Source organism: Sapajus apella, unplaced genomic scaffold (assembly GCF_009761245.1).
Source record: "Sapajus apella isolate SASKATOON/1434 unplaced genomic scaffold, GSC_monkey_1.0 scaffold6, whole genome shotgun sequence".
Taxonomy (NCBI): Eukaryota; Metazoa; Chordata; class Mammalia; order Primates; family Cebidae; genus Sapajus; species Sapajus apella.
In genome coordinates, this window is record NW_022436946.1 from 14711305 (window position 1) to 14726419 (window position 15115).

At 35.6% G+C, this 15115-nt stretch overlaps 1 protein-coding gene and 1 long non-coding RNA gene across 8 annotated transcripts in view; both read left to right on the forward strand.

Annotated features, from left to right (window-relative positions):
* AHI1 (Abelson helper integration site 1) overlaps nucleotides 1-15115 on the forward strand; it is a 214049-nt gene that overhangs the window by 157515 nt on the left and 41419 nt on the right. The window lies entirely within an intron of this gene.
* On the forward strand, nucleotides 5982-13477 carry LOC116549258. Its single transcript, XR_004267777.1, has 2 exons — nucleotides 5982-9617; nucleotides 9671-13477. It is a non-coding gene; the product is annotated as an uncharacterized LOC116549258 (long non-coding RNA).

Below are 15115 nucleotides of genomic sequence, written 5' to 3' on the forward strand. Positions count from 1 at the left end.
TTTTTTTTTTTTTTTTTTTTTTTTTAGATTTCTTTTTTGCGGGGGGATCAGTTCTTTGAGATTGTCTGCATGCTCTGCTAATAGAGATGGTTTTACTTCTCCTTTCCAATCCGGGTGCCTTTTTTTCTTTTCTTGCCTAATTTTTCCAGTTAGAACCTCCAGTACAATGTTGAAGTGGTGAGAATGAATGTCCCTGTCTTTTTCCTAATCTTAGAAGGTAAACTTTCAGTCTTTCACCATCAATTATGAGGTTAGCTATGCTTGTGTGTGTGTGTGTGTGTGTGTGTGTGTGTGTGTCCTTTATCAGGTTGAGGACATTTCCTTGCATTCTTAGTTTGTTGAGTGTTTTTATTAGGAAAGGATGTTAAGTTTTGTTAAATGCTTTTCCGTATCTACTGACTTTATTCTGTGGATCTTACCCTTAATGCTATTAATATGGTCTTTTACATTGGTAGATTTTTATATGTTAAGCCAACCTGTCATTCCCGTGATAAATCCCACTTGCCATAATATATAATATAATCTTTTTCGTATGTTGTTGATTCTGTTTATTAGTATCGTGTTAAGGGTTTTGCATCAGTATTCGTAAGGGACATTGATGTATAATTTTATTGTCTGGTTTTGGGATCATGGTAATACTGATCCCATGGAATGAATTAGAAAGTATTCATTTCTCTCTTATTTTAGGGAAGTTTGTGAAAGATCAGCATTTTATTAAACATTTGGTACAATTCACCAATGATGCATTCTGGCCAGTTGTTTGATTACTGATTTAATCTCTTCGTTGTTTTAGGCCTATTCACATTTTCTCTCTTCTTCAGTTTTAAGTGGTGTCTTTCTAGGATTTTGTCCATTTCAAATAAGCTGTTTAATTTGTTAACATACAATTGATAGTTCACTTCCTTATAATCCATTTCATTTCCCTAAAATGATGCTCCCTCTTTCATTCCTGATTTTATCAATTTGGATCTTACCTTTTGTTTTTTCTACCTTGGTCAGCCTATTTAAAGTTTTGTCAATTTTCTTGATCTTTCAAAGGACCAATTTTTATTTCACTAATTTTCTCTACTATTTTCTATTTGTCATTTTATTTATTTTCACTCTAATTTTTTCCCCTCTGCTTCCTTTTGGTTTAATTTTTGTTTTCTAATCTTTAAGGTATAGAGTAAAAATATTCACTTGATATCTTTCTTTAATCTAACTAAAAACATTTACAGCTATAAAATTTCATCAAATCACTGCTTTTTCTACACCCCATACATATTGGTATATTGTGTTTTTCTTCTCATTTATTCTCTTGTAATTTCCTTGCATTTTATTTTTGGACCCAATGGTTATTTGTAGCATATTGTTTACTTTCCACACATTTTGAAATTTTCTGTGAATGACTTCTTTTTCAGTTTATTGTGATTGGAGAACATACTTTCAATGCTTTCCGTTTTTTTTAATTTATTTAAATAAGTTTTATTTTTGGGCCTAGCATGTTGTCTCCTAGAGAATGTTCTACGTACACTCAAGAAGAACATGTATTCTGCTTTTGTTAAGTGAAGCGTCCTGTAGACATCTGTTAGGTCTCGTTGTTTACAGCATTGATTAAGTCTTCTATTTTTTGTTGATCTTCTGCTTAGATCTATCCATTATGGCAACTAGGGTGTTCAAGTGTCTAACTGTTGATTTTGAATTGTCTGTTTCACCCCTCAGTTCCGTTGATGTGCCTGTTTTATTTTGAGACTGTATTAAGTACTTATATGTTTACACTTTTTAAGTCTTCCTGATTGGTTGACCTGTTTATTATTATAAAATGTCCTTCTTTGTCTCTAGTGAGTTTTTGTCTTAAAGTCTATTTTGCCTGATGTTAGAATAGCCACTCCAACTCTCTTTTGATTTCCATTTGCATGGTATGTGTTTTTCCATTCTTTTCAACAGTTTTGTGTCCTTATATCTGAAATGTTCCTCTTGTACATAGCTTGTAATTGGATTTATTCTATCCATTCTGATAATCTCTGCTTTTGATTTATAGTGTTTAATCTATTTACACTTAATGAAATTACTGATAAGATAGGATGATGTCTAAAATTTGGTTTTGAAGTTTTATTTATCCGATGTATTTTTGTTGTTGTTTTTCCTTTGTTCTACCATTACTCACTTTTGGGGATTAAATTAGTATTTTTTACTATATAATTTTAATTTTCTTTTCCCTATAGTATATTTTCTTGAGCTTTTTTTTTCATATTTTATTTACCCTTAGAATTACAGTTAACATCTTAAAACAATCTAGTTTGGAGTAATACCGGGTTAATTTCAATAGTATATAAAAACTTTGCTCTAAGATAGTTCGTTTCCCTTCTGCTTCCTTTGTGCTATTCTTCTCATACAAATTACATATTTATGTATTTTAAGACCACCAGCTTACTTTTATAACTATTTTTACAAAGTTACTTTTTTAATTAGATGGAGAAAAAAGAATTACAAACAAAAACATATGTACTGGTTTTTATATTTTATGTAGTTACCTATATCAGTGTTCTTTATTTCTTTACATGGATTTTAGTTACTCTCAAAAATGAAAAGTGCCCTTTCATTTCAGCCTGAAGGACTTCTGTTCGTTTTTCTTGAAGGTCAGATCAGCAAGCAACAAACTCTCTGAGTTATAAATTGCCTTACAATGTATTCATTTCACCTTTTGTTTTTATTTATTTTTTTTTTTCAGTAACCCTGGACACTGCTGATCCTTTCTTTCTTAAAAAAGGATGGTTCCTTGGATAGTTTTGAATTCTTGGTTGAGTCTGCTCTCAACACAGTATCATAAGCATCATCCCACTAACTTCTGGCCTTCACATTTTTTGATGAGATACCTACTGTTAATCTTACTGAGAATCACTTCTGTGTGATGAGTTGTTTTATTCTTGTTGCTTTTGAGATTCTATCCTTGGTTTTCAATCATTTGACCATGATTTGTCTAGATATGAATCTTTTAAAATCTATTCTACTTGGAGTTGATTTAGTTTGTCAGTGTGCAGATTAATGTTTTCCATCAAATTTGGGAAGTTTGGGGTCAGTTTTCCCCCGTTCTTTGATTATTCTTCTGGGAGTCCCATTACACGTGTTGTTACATTTGATGGCATCGTATAATTCTCTGAGGCTCTGTTCATTTTTGTTCATTCTATTTTCTTTCTGTTCCTCAGACTAACTAATCTCAATTTATTTATCTTCAAGTTTACTGATTCTTCTGTCAGTTTATACCTACTGTTGAGTTCCTCTAGTGAATATTTTACTTTCAACTACAGAATTTCACTTGTTTTCTTAAATTCTGTCTCTATATTGTTTTTTTTGTTTGTTTGTTTATTTGGTGAGATATCATTCATACTTTTTCTTAATTCTTTATAAGAGCTTTCCTTTAGGTCTTTGAATATGTTATAACAGCTGATTTAAAATATTCACCTAGTAAGTCGAACATCTGGGCTTCCTCAGGAGCAATTTTATTAACTAACCTCCCCTATGGAGAACATACTTTCCTCTTTCCTTGCATCTTTCATAATTTTTTGATAAGTGGATATTTGAGGTTATATAATGTGGCAAACTGGAAATTAATTTCTCTAGTCCCAACTCATATCACCACCTAAGGCAGGTGCAGTGTTAAACAGTTATACCATTAATTGCTTTTGACAAATGCCTTAGGGATATAATCATTCACTTAGCATACTGTGAGTCACATCTTAGAGGAGCCCTGAGAATGGAGCTTTTCAGGGAGCTGCTACACAGGTTATAAAGTGACGTTTCTTTGGGATTGGGGTTTGGAGGTGCTCCAGACCCATTCTTCCCTGTCTGGTAACTGCCAGGCTGCTAGTTTTCACAGCAGCCATTGTTGTGAGATTGTTGGCCTGTAAGGCTACCATAGAGTTGGCATGGGGATAACAGGAATAGGCAAAATTAAATTCCAAAATCTTGCTGTTTTTACTGATATTTGACTGTTTTTCTTATATTCACACTCTTGAGATTATTGCAGGCCTTTAGTTAGATTTCAGAGTGCTGATAAAGTTGATTTTGACAGATAGTGCCAGTGTTCTTGCTTTGATGGAGGAGCCCATTTCACTACTTCACCGTTCTGCAAGCGATTCCCCTCTACCCGTTTATCCTAAAGCTCAGAGTTTTCAATTTGTTTCTGAAGATTCTATTTGCTACTTTGTGTTTTTCCATTCAAAGTACATTTTGATACGTTTTAGAGTCCCCTACTGAACTGTCCACATTTCCCTATGTATCACAATTAGAATTATATGCTAAAGTAGGAATGTTTCCTATTACGCTTCTTCATTATCCTTTCTGTAATTATATTCTTATCTTTTTCTCCATAAACCAAGTGCTCATATGCATGTACATGAGCTTCTCCTAGAATATTTGGATTGGCACTGGAATTAGATAAGCCTTAGTAAAATAAAGCTTTAGTAAAATAAGCAGTTAATTATTGATGCCTGGCTATCCTCTTTTTCATTTAATTTTAGTACTCAAGATTTCTTCACAGCCTTTTTTTTGAGACAGAATCTCACTCCATAACCGAGGCTGAAGTGCAGTGGCAACATCATCACGGCTCACTGCAACCTTGACCTCCCGGGTTCAAGCAGTCCTCCTACCTCAGCCTCCTGAGTAGCTCGGACTACAGATGCATTTCACCACACACAGCTAATTTTTTTTATTTTTTTGTAGAGATGGGGGTCTCACTCTGTTACCCAGGTTGATCCTCCTGCCGTGACCTCCCAAAGTGCTAGGATTAGAGGCATGAGCCACTGCACTTGGCCTCTTCACAACCTTTCCACATTAATTTTCCTGTAGTCATTTTAGTAATTTCCTGCACCCCTAAATACAAATTTCAGTAATCAAATGGACACAAATGTTAATGTATACATATGCACATATGTTAATATATACATATATATGTATGTGTGTACATGTATACTGCCACCTTGCTCTAATTTCAATTTCCCATGTAACTTCCTTGTTTGGTGGCCTCAACAAATTGTGACTGAGAAACAAGTGTGAAGAAAAGTACTTTGTTGATCTTCTTCAGGTGTCTTCATTATTAATAAAGAAATGCCAAGTCTTTAAGAACCTTTTTTGGGGGCATAATTTTAAAGAAAATGACAAGCAGTGAACCAGCAGGTTTGTATTCTCTTGGTTCCATAAGGGCTTATGGTGTAAGTTTAGTGATTAAGAAGAGCATAGACTTGGGAGAAAAGCAGACTTGTTCGCATCTCTATTCTGCTAAACCGTATAACTTAAAACTAGCAATTCTTTTAGTTTATACTTAAGGAAACTAAGGCAGATAATAAATGGGGTAGTTATGCATATATGTGTATGTGTGTGTGTATATATGCACACATATATATGTATATATATAGTATAAAATGGTTAGCACCTTCCTGACACATAGCAAGCATTAAGTAAATGGTAGATATATATATATATACACATTTCTAAATATATCTAGAAAAATACACAGACATGTCTATAATATATCAGATGATTAAATAATAACAGTACGTGAACATCAATGCTGAGACAAAACCCAACTGAAATCTGTATGATTGTTTTAGAGCTAATGAGTTAAAAATCCTTGATTGAATAAAATTAAAACATCTATTTGAGATGTTTAAAAAACAGAATACCTCATAAGATACAGGAGATTATTATAAAGACAGCGTCTCACTTTGTCATCCAGGGTGGAGTGCAGTGGCACAACCTCCTCACTGTAGCCTCAACTTCCAGCGCGTAAGCCATGCTCCTGCCTCAGTCCCCCAAGTAACTGGGACTACAGGCATGCACCAGCATGCCTGGATAATTTTTGTATTTTTAGTAGAGACACAGTATCGCCATGTTGCCTAGGCTTGTCTTGAACTCTGGGATTCAAGCAATCTGCCTGCCTCAGCCTCTGAAAGTGCTGGGATTTATAAGCATGAGCCACTGCGCCCAGCCTAGGCTACACTAAAATTTATTTAAAAACTAATTATCTGCAGATGGAGCCAGTGTAAATAAAAAAAAAAGAAAAAAAAACCTTGTTCTGCTGTGACATTATGACAGCTATAACATCAGTAGGCAATAGGAATTTTTCAGCTCCATTGTAATCATATGGGACCACTGTCATATAGGCAGTACATCATTGACTGAAATGTCATTATATAGTGTATGCCTATTTATAAATTTGGATGTTTATATATTTCTAAAATGTTTTATAACTACTGAAACTATATCTGTAAATTGTGAGTAGGATGTTATTTACAAATACTTGGATTTATTCTCATTTAAAAATATTGTCTGTGTCTATTACTTGTAATTTTACATTTACTTATAGCTTACAGTTTGTTAAGAGAATTTTTTAAAATTCATTTTACTTTTCTGAAATAATTCATGCATAGTTATTATATTAATATTATATGTCTACGTGCACCTTGGTACTATTTATTAGCAAAGTAGAAGTAGAAAAACAGAAGAGTAACTTGTACAAATGTTAGAGGTACCCTTTTTTTTGAAAAGGAGTACCAGACCAAATACAATGTAACATCCAAAATAATGGAAGTTCTCTGAGGGTGGGTTTTTTTTTTTTTATTATTTCTTTTATTCATATGCTCTCCTTAGCCTGTAAGAGTATTTGATAATAGGTAACTGATAATCATTGTTGGATAAACAGATTCAAGTTTTAAAGTTTGCATGGTGTTCTATTTTAAAATTTGGTTAATGTTTAAGAGATTTTAAGGAAACCTAAAAGTTATACACTGTGACTGCTGGTTGCAGTTTGAGCATAAACTTGTTGGAAAAAAAATGACAAAGTAGATGTTAAATTGACCAAATCTGGAGCTAGTGAGCATTTCAGTGGGACAGGTGGGAAATAGCAAAATAAGTAAAGCTAATAACCCAGAAAGGAAGAGTAGGTTAATTTCCTTAAGTTTGACCAGTAGCATTCTAAGATTCGACTTTATATTTTAAATTATGTTTTTTACCCATTTAGTTACACTTGATATGTGCAGAAATAAGTATATATGTTTTATAAAGTAGACCACTAAAATAAAACATTAACTAAACTTTAGGTACATCAGAATTGCTGAAAGACTTGCTAAAACACAGATTACTGAGCCCATCCCCAGAATTCATGGTGCACTTAATTTGGAATAGGACCCAAGAATTTACATTTCTAACAAGTTTCCAGGTGATGTTGCTGTTGCAGGTGTGAGAGTATATTTTGAGAACTATATCTAAATTGGTGATTCATAATTTTCTTTTTAGAGTGAGCAGATTATCCCTCCCAAGAAGGAAAATGAAAATTCACTATGCTTTTTTTCTTCTCTAACAAATCTGTAGTCCAATGTATAAAGGCCTGCAAAATTCTCTTGATTTATTTTTAGGGAATACCCAATAAAAAGATATATTTTAGAAACTTTTTCAATGTAACAGTGATTATTTCCTATAATAAAGTATGTGAATTGTAATTCACAGTAAGAAAAGGTTTAATTAATACCAATTGTGTCTTAGTCTGTTGGCTGCTGTAACAAAGTATCATAGACTGAGTGACTTTTATAAATGACTAAAGTTTTCTCACATTTCGGAGGCTGGGAAGTCCAAGCTCAAGGGACTGGCAGATTTGATGTCTGATGAGGGTGCACTTCCTGGTTCATAGAGGACATTGCCTTGCTGTGTCTTCACAAGTGGAAGAGGGGACAAGCAAGGAAGCTCTCTGGGATTTCTTTCATAAGGGCTTTAATTTCATTCCTGCCTTCATGACCTAATCACCTCCCAAAGGTCCCATCATAACACCGATGATTAGGTTTCAACATAAGAATTTGGGGGGACACAAACGTTCAGTTATAGCACCAATCATTATATAAAAATGAGCTTTCACATGTAAATAGCTTTATTTTTGAAACCCAAAGGTCAAGCTCAATCTATTTTGGAAAGTCATCCTTATTTGTCAGAGAATAAGAAAAGTATTTCCAATTGGTAAATTCAGAAGAAATGCTTTATTGTTATTGTTGTCCAATTATTACTAAAAAGCTTTTCCTTAATACTGTTGCAGCAATCAGACAAAAGCTTTTCCAGTTAATGTATGATCACAGATAATCAAGCTATGATGTTATCCCATAAATTAATATTTTCAATTTACTTTAAAATCTATGAATGTTGTTCTTTTGATATAATTATTTGAGTACTTAGTTTGGTAAAATTTTAAAGCTGGAGGGTATACCGCATGTTACCTTGTCCAGACCTCTTACTTTACAGATGTATAATCTGAGTACCTTAACCTTGGAGGCCTACACAGGACTGGAAACTCATTCTCTTGATATCCAGTTTGATATTCTTTCCAATACCTTTGGTCATTATTTTATCAGAGGATATTTGGAATTAAATACTTTCAAATGCTTGTTGGATTAAGTGTTTAAGTTTCACCTATACTTGAATTATACAGAGGGAACAGATCATTTATCTGATACAGAGGCAATAAACTGTGTGCAGTTATTTACTTTCTTTATCTCTGTTTTCTTTATTATGCAGATAAGATCAGTTAAAAATAATAGGACCTTGATTTCTTTTTTATAAATATCTTTAGGGTTGATACTGGATTTAATGATAAGGGACTGTATGTTTCTACCACATGATGCTACAAATAGGACTATATGTTTCTTTATTCCTCTTATGAAATAAAATATAGTCCTGATGTCACTATTAGTAAAGGAGTCATTTGAATATTTAATAATGTGCTTTACAATTCAGGATTTATTGTTAAATTTGGTTTTCTACTAATACTTTTTATCTTCTCTGACATTATTGAGAAATGAGTCTTTCTTAAAGAGTATTTTATTTCACTTTTAAAAGAATTACTAAAATGTTACTTTATATTTTGCTCTATATTAAATGGTAATAACTGTACCAGTAATCCTAACAAGTACCCTGAAGCCTTCGGCCAAGTGCTAATCTGCACGTGTGTGGAGCAAAACTCCATAAGAAGAGGACCATCAGAGAGTAGAAGGCACAACAACAGGATGGCAAAAATTTACATTTCTGCTAGCCAGAATGGATAAACCTTCTGTCAGAAGACACAATTATAATAAATTAAAAGATCTTAATTGGCTTTGCCAGAATGGGACAGCATTTTATTCCATAAAATAGAATATATGTTGCAGTGAGCTGAGCAAAAGAGATTGGTTTTATAGACAGAGAAGGAATGGGGGAAGAAATAAAGAATAAAGAGCAGATTGGTTTTTTTAAAGTTACTTTTTTTGTATATCAGGAAGAGGAAAACAGAACAATAGAAAAATAACTGGTTAACTTCAGGTTACTTTTTGTTGTCAGGATTAAAACAAAGGGAGTTTCATTACCATACTTGTTGAAGATTAAAACTGGCCCATTTGGGAAATTGGCTCTCTCTCTCCCAGTTTCTCAGAAGGTGAATGACAACTTAGTTTTGGTTTGATGACATAGAACTTCAGCCTGAGTGACTTCATTTGGATTGTTGGGGCCTAGTTCAGTTTAGTCCAATGGCTTGTAATTTTTATTCAATACTCCCAATACATGGGGCATCAGGTAGAGTCATCAGAAAGGTCACACCATGATAGTGGGGTGACCTTAGCCCTAAAGTCTTCTCTGAATATGCTCTTTCAAAACCTCTATCAAGACTTTAGCCCTAAAGTCTTCTCTGAATATGCTCTATCAAAACCTAAACCTGAAAACTGATATCAAGTAATTGCATGCTAGAACAAGGTCCAACATTCTTTAAAGAAATACAAGAAAATCCAGCATTCACCAAACTAAAAATCATGTCTATGAGTTTCCTAGGGCTGTTGGAGCAAACTACCACAAACTTGGTGGATTTAAAACATAAAATATTTATTCACTCACAGTTCTGGAAGCCAAAAGTCTGAAATCAGATTAGTCAAGGAGAAAGCATAAAGAAGGGGATGGGATCCAGATGCCACATTGTCTTATAAAGGCTGGCACAGAGAAGTTTCCAAATGGTTATGGGCCCAGTTGAAGTAGTGCTAAAGGAAAAAGTGCTCAAGAGTGTGACTGTATTCAGTGCTTAGCTTGTCAAATGACTTGGAGATATTACGAATATCAATTCTTGGATTGCATTATGGATAAAACTCCAAGGAACAACTATGCTTCTGAACTCTACTGCTTGGTGTTCCCTCAGTACACTGGTTTCATTGTACCAAGGCTCATTGAGATTTCTTCAGAAACAACTATAATAATATTTAATCCCTTGAAAGATAATACAGAAATAATTATTCTGAGGTCTTACAACAGCCTGGCAGACTCTGCCTAAATCAAGAAATGGTATCTGGAAAGCACTGCTTTCCAGCAGTGCTGGAAAAGACTGAAAATAGTGTGTCAAAAAAATAAAACTTGCCAGTCCAGTGGCACTGAGACCATGATTATGCCCAAGCAACCCAACGAGCTTTGAGAAAAAGAAGAATTCTGTTTCAAATATGTGAACAGTGGTCAAAATTTGACTACGTGGATTTTGCAAAACATCTCATTTTATAGGCCTGTCATTACCAACATGGACATACTAGCTCATGTCTTCAAACTTCTGTCGCAGAAAGATTTCTTAATTACTCTTTTAGCTCAAGATTTGAGTCATTGCTGAAGATATTCTGTCATACCAGATGCCAAACCACAGTGTGCAAGAAATGGTGTGTTATAAAAGACACTCATCAAAAGAATGGTCAAGAAAGATATTCCTATAGTGATGCCTGACTGAACAAGGAGAAAACAGGCTGTTCCTTCAAACCTCTGGATATGACTGTGCCACCCAACTTCTTTACAGAGCTTTAATTTACTGTAAAATATTGAGATAATAAAATCTAATTGGACATGGGGAAGTTATAATTTATTCAGAATCCACTGCCAAATTAAAACAAGCAAAGAAATTTACCACATACAATATGATGATCAGAAAACAGTAAGTGATCTTCATATGAGAAATTCAGAGCACACTGGATAAAAACGCTGAAATGCAAGTAAATTCCCATGAGCCACGTTGTTTTTGTCCTTCAGTATGTTAAGAGAATAATCCTAACTGAATGGTTAGATTTGGCTGCTGGCATGTGGACAGATGATAGCATGTGAAACCACACTGATTCCTCATTGCATAGCCAGCCTGTACAGTCACACCTTAAAGATATTGCCAGTTTGGTTCCAGACCATTAAGGTGAATATCAATAAGGTGAATATCACAATAAAACAAGTCACACAAATTTTGGTTTCTCAGTACATAGAAAACTGTGTTTAAAACTATGTTTACTGTAGTGTGTAGTAGCACCATGTCTAAAAGAACAGTGTACATACTTTAATAAAAAAAATACTTGACTGCTAAAAAATGCCAACGATCATCTCAGCCTTCAACAAGTCTTCATCTTTTTATTGGTGGCAGGTCTTGCCTCAAGGTGTTGATGGCAGCTGACTGATCAGAGTGGTGGTTGTTGAAGGCTGTGGTGACTGTGGCAATTTCCTAAAATAAGACAAAAATGAAATTTGCCACATTGATTGACTCTTCTTTCACAAAAGATTTCTCTCTGTAGTATGCAGTGCTGGAGATTCCATCTGAAGAAATGACTTTCTTTATTCATCCATAAGAAACAATTCTTTATCCATTCGTTTTATCATGAGACTGAAGCAATTCAATCGTGTTCAGGCTCCACTTCTAATTCTAGTTTTCTTGCTGTTTCCACCAAATCTGTAATTACTTCCTCCAGTGAAGCCTTAAAGCCCTCAAAGTTATCCATAAGGGTCAGAATAAACTTCTTTCACACTCGTATTAATGTTGACAATTTGATGTCCTCCTGTGAATCACAAATCTTTTTAATGCCATCTAGAATAGTAAATCCTTTCCAGAAGGTTTTCAACCTACTTACTCATATCCATCAGAGGAATCACCATCTGTGTCAGCTACAGACTTATGAAATATATTTCTTAAATAACAAAACTTGAAAGTCAAATCTACTCGATCCGTGGGCTGCAGAATAGATTTGAGGGTAGCTTGCATAAAAACAGCGTTTATCTCCTTGTGCATCTCCATCAGAGCTCTTGGGTAGACGAGGTACATTGTCAATGAGAAGTAATATTTTGAAAGGAATCTTTCTTTCTGAGCAGAACGTCTCAAAGCAGTAGGGCTTAAAATATTTAGTAAACCATGCTGTAGATGGATGTGCTATCATCTAGATTTGTTCTTCCATTTATAGAGGAGAGGCAGAGTAGATTTAACATAATTCTTAGAGGCTCTAGGATTTTTGAAATGACAAATGCACACTGGCTTCAACTTGAAGTCACCAGCATTAGTTCCTAACAGGAGAGTCAGCCTGTTCTTTGTAGTTTCTACGCCAGTCATTGACTTCTCCTCTCTAGCTATGAAAGTCCTAGATGGCGTCTCCTCCCAATATAAGTTCGTTTCATCTCCATTGGAAATCTGTTGTTTAGTATAGCCACCTTCATTAGTGATCTTTGCTAGATCTGGATAACTTACTGCAGCTTGTACCTCAGCACTTGCAACTGCACCTTGCACTTTTATGTTACAGAGATGGCTTCTTTCTTTACACCTCATGAACCAACCTCTACCAGCTTCCAGCTTTTCTTCTGCAGCTTCCTCACCTCTCAGCCTTCATAGAACTGAAGAAAGTTAAGACTTTGCCCTGAATTGGACTTTGGCTTAAAAGAATGTTGTGGCTAGTTTGATCTTGTATCCAGACCACTAAAACTTCCATATCAGTAGTAAGTCTGTTTTGCTTTCTTATCATTCATACGTTCACTGGAGTAACACTTTTAATTTTCTTCAGGAACTTTTCCTTTGTATTCATAACTTGACTCTTTCATACAAAAGGCCAGTTTTTTGCCTCCGTCAGCTTTCTACATCCCCTCCTCACTAAGCTTGATCATTTCTAGTTTTTTATTTAAAATGAAAGACTTGCAATTCTTTTTTGGTTTGAACACTTAGGTGGCATTATAGGGTTATTAACTGTCCTAATTTCAATACCGTGGTATCTCAGGGAATAGGAAGCCCAAGGAGAAGGGGAGAGAGACCTCGTGGTAGGGGGCAGGAGGGTGGAGGTTAGTTGGTGAAGCAATCAAAACATACACAGCATTTATCAATTAAGTTTACTGTCTTCTATGGCTGTGGTTTATGGCACCCCAAAACAATTACAGTGATAACATCAAAGATGTTATCAAAGATCATAACAGATATCATAGATATCATAGATCACCATAACAGATATAATAATGGAAAAGCTTGAAGTATTGTGAGAATTACCAGAATATGACACACAGACAAAAGTAAGCTCATGCTGTTGGGAAAAAAATGGCCTTGATAGACTTGCTTAATGCAGGGTTGCTACAAACCTTCAATTGGTTAAAAAAAAAAAAAAAAAAATCGCAGTATCTGCCTATTTGGGAAAAACTTTCAAACCATGTTTTCACTGTGCTCTCACACCACAATTAACACAGAAGACTTCCGTGACCAGCTAGACGTACTCCTATTAAATTCCAATACTCTCGGCCAGGTGTGGTGGCTCACACCTGTAATCCCAGCACTTTAGGAGGCCAAGGCAGGCCTGAGGTCAGGAGTTTGAGACCAGCCTGACCAACACAGTGAACCCCATCTCTACTAAAAATACAAAATTAGCTGGGCATGATGGCGCATGCCTGTAATCCCAGCTACTTGGAGGCTGAGGCAGGAGAATCTCTTGAACCCGGGAGGCGGAGGTTGCAGTGAGCTGAGATTGCGCCATTGCACTTCAGCCTGGGCAACAAGAGCAAAACTCCGTCTCCAAAAAAATAAAAACAAATTCCACTACTGCCTACCTGAAGACAGTGTCAGATCCCACAGGTTGAGGGCTCAGTCCCCACGACTGCCCCCCAGCCCAGGCACCAGTCACAAGTCCAGGCTTCCAGAACTTTTGACCAACTGGCTTCAAGTTGGGGTTCCCACAACTCCCTCTTTCAGTTCACAATTTGCTGGGGCAACCACACTTATATTTACCGGTTTATTACAAGGGATGTTACAAAGGAAACAGATGAAGAGATATGTAGAGCAACTTATGGGGGAAGGAGCTTCTGTGACCTCCCTGGGGCACCACCCTCCTGGAACCTCCATTTGTTCAGCCAGCTGGAAGCTCTCCAAACCCACTCCTCTTAGGTTTTTATGGAAGCTTCGTGACATCAGCATTTCCTCCACCAGGGTAGGGTGGGGAAAGGACCCTCTGATTTTTCATAAGACCTACAGTCAGAAAGGCAGGAGTGGTGATTAGAGTTCTACCTTGGGGCAGGTAAAAGGAGAACAGGAGGAGGTCAGAGATATTCTGTTTTTTGAGGCCTGCCCCTAAGGCCTAACATACCCACCATTAAACAAAAAAAACTGTAACAAGGGATATGGGAGTTACGAACTAGGACCTGCAAACAAAAACATAATACATATCATAACACCATACCATGAAATACAATAACATGAGGTCTGTCTGTACTTAAATGCCAACAATGGTATTATGATGACATGCTCCAAAGACAATTTCTTTTCTTTAGAGAATGTAGCCTCACCAGTCATTCCTTCCCAAGGATGCTGGTTGTAGAGTTTTATGACAAAGATATTTCTATCTCCAGAAATGACAGCTTAATAGTATAGAACACAGTTCTCTAAGTTGCTGAGGACCTGAAATGGATACAAGTGAGGCATTGCCCATTGGTAGTTTTAGTAAGTGGTTCATCTGATACCATCAGGTTTAAAAGTGTACCAGCCTCCTAGGGCTGCCCTAACAAAATACCACAGACTGAGTGGTTTTACAGAAATTTATTTTCTCAATGTGGTATGTGTATGTATGTGGACTGCTACTCATCCATTTAAAGAAGTATGAAATAATGTATTTTGCAGCAACTTGGATGAGACTGGGGCTATTATCCTAAGTGAAGTAACTCAGGAACTGAAAACCAAATACCACATGTTCTCACTTAAAAGTAGGAGCTAAGCTATGGGTACACAAAGGTATATTGAGAGGTATAATGGACATTGGAGAGTCAGAAGAGTGGAAGGAGGGTAGAAAGGGGATGAAGAATGGAAAGTTACCCCTGGGGGGCTGGGCACAGT